The sequence below is a fragment of the Otolemur garnettii genome, unplaced genomic scaffold, assembly GCF_000181295.1.
Source record: "Otolemur garnettii isolate 467f Iridium unplaced genomic scaffold, OtoGar3 scaffold00002, whole genome shotgun sequence".
Lineage (NCBI taxonomy): Eukaryota > Metazoa > Chordata > Mammalia > Primates > Galagidae > Otolemur > Otolemur garnettii.
In genome coordinates this window covers 4,693,466-4,696,083 of record NW_003852397.1, presented here as the reverse complement: position 1 = coordinate 4,696,083, position 2,618 = coordinate 4,693,466, and positions in this window count along the sequence as shown.

Below are 2,618 nucleotides of genomic sequence, written 5' to 3'. Positions count from 1 at the left end.
TGATGGAGTGAGACTCTGACTCAAAAAAAAAAAAAAAAAAAAAAAGAATCCAAAGCATGTTCACTCTGATTACAACTATGTTAAAATATATAGGTATGGCTCAGTTCCTGTGGCTTAACGGCTAGGACGCCAGCCACATACACTGGAGCTGGTAGGTTCGAGTCCACCCCTGGCCAAACACCAATGACAACTGCAACCAAAAAATAGCCGGGTGTTGTGGCAAGCATCTGTAGTCCCATCTACTTGGGAGGCTGAGGTAAGAGAATCACTGTGACACCATGGCACTCTACCCAGGACCACACAGTGAGACTCTGTCTCAATTTAAAAAAAAAAAAAAAAATATATATATATATATATATATAGGTACATGTGCAAGAACTGGAACAAATAGGCAAAAAATGAAATAGCTGTGTTAGGGAGGTGGAATTATAGGTGTCTGTCCCCTCTTCTATATTTTCCTATAGTGTTATCTTAAATAAATAAATTAACTACTTAATTAAAAATAAAATTAACTGGACGTGGTAGTGAGCACCTGTAGTTCCAACTACTCGGAAGGATGAGACAAGAAAATCACTTCAGCCCAGGAGTTTAAGGTTGCAGTGAGCTATGATAATGCCACTGTACCCTGGCCAGGGAAACATAATGAGACCCTGTCTCAAGAAAACAAAAATTTTACAATTTGTTATAATGTTGTATTTGAAATAAGATAATGACCCCCTCACCTCTGACCCACTCCTACCATGTATCTATAAATTATTCCATTAGGCCAGGCACAGTTGCTCACACCTCTAATCTTAGTACCTTTAAGAGCAAGATACCATCTCCTGGCTAAAAATAGAAAAATTAGCCAGGAGTTGTGACACATGCCTGTAGTCCCAGCTACTTGGGAGGCTGAGGCAGGAGGATCACTTGAACCCAGGAGTTTGTGGCTTCAGTGAGCTATGATCAGGCCCTGCACTTTATCCTGAGTGACAAAACAAGACACATCTGAAACAAAATAAAACAAAACAAATTCACTGATCTTCCCTATTCCAAGGATGCCAGAAAAACCTTCCTTTCTATTGCAGAGAGCTTGGTGGGCAAGGGGTAGCCTGGAGAGCTGTTGGTGAGAACTGGCTTTCATTTTGATATTCAGGGAAGAGTGGAGCTGGCTGGGCCCTGGGGGAAGCTTTGGGAGTCAGCTGCAGGGCGCGCAGCCCCTCCCTGCATGCCAGGCCCTCCCCTCTCCTGGCTTCCCCACACACCCTGGATGCTCTGCTCTGAATCACAGGCTGCTGCCAATTACAAAAGGGCCCTTAACTCCGTTTCGCAGCCTTTGATTGATAGCACTGGTGAGTGAAATTATAAGCCTTAATGATCACGTTAATTTCTGGGGAAAGGGAAGCGGTCAGAAGAGGTTCTCAATCATAAGCGCCACAATCAGCTGGGGGAGTTCAATGACAGGCCAGAGCAGAAAAAGAGGGAAAAGAATTAACTTTTCCAAAGGTCACCAGGGAGTAGAGGGCAAGCAGCCAGGCATGAGGGATGAAGGCAGATGATTGTGGAACTGAAGGTGTAGCCCCTTCCCAGGGCTCCTGACCACAGGCCAGCAAGCCTCATCCTTAGCTGTATGCTGGAATCACCTGGGAACTTTGAAATTACTGATGCTTGGGCCCCACCCCAGAGACACTTGTGTGATTGCTCGGGGACACAGCATGGGCACCGAGCATTTTTAAAGCTGTCCAGGTTGTTCCATGTGCAGCCAATATTGGCAAGGACTTGTCTGAATGAAAGGATGGGGGGGGGAGGTCAGGTAAATCGCCCGGGTTGAGCACATTTGGACATGTGCTTAATCTGATCAGTGCTCGCCTCGAGGAGACGTTCTCCTGGTGGTCTCTTGGCCCCTCTGAAAGATAATGATGAGATGTTAGAAGAGAAGGCATCACTGCGCCCGGTATTCCTTCACAGATGAAAACCCAAGGTGCAGAGGTGAACTTGCCCCGAGCACACGGGTCACAAGTAGAAGCCCAGCCTCTTGACCCTGGCAGAGGCTCCTTCCTCTAGGCTCAGTGCTGGGATGAAAGGGGTGCTCTGGACTGACCATCAGTGGGACAAGAGCTGTGAGCTGTTTCCTAGCCTTTGTGGTAAAGGATCTCAGGTCTCTTCTGATTGCTCAGGAGAAATCTGGGATATAGCAATTGATTAGTGATATCAGTGCCATGGACAGAATAAGGTCACCTGGCTCACCTATGGACCAAACCCATGACTGTGGCTTCCTTAATGCATTGATTCTGCCTGTGGTTTCCAGAAGAGCGTGGCAACACTTCAGCATGTTACAAAGATACCAGGATATGTGGCAGCATCTTGGTTTCTGCACCTGAAAGCCTCCCTCGCCCCCTCGCTGACGAGCCTGCCTTACCAGCTGAAAGCACTGATGTCCTCCCTAAAGGTCTATGCTGGGGTTGGCACTAGCCTGAGAAAAGAGCCACTTCATGTTCCAAAATGAGTCTCCAAAATCTAAAAACATTGTTCAAAAATACAGACTGCATAGAAAATAAACCATTTGTCATTTGTGACAAAGGTACTAGAGTTATTCAGTTAAAAAGAGTTGTTCTTCAATTTTCAGAGTGATCACATAA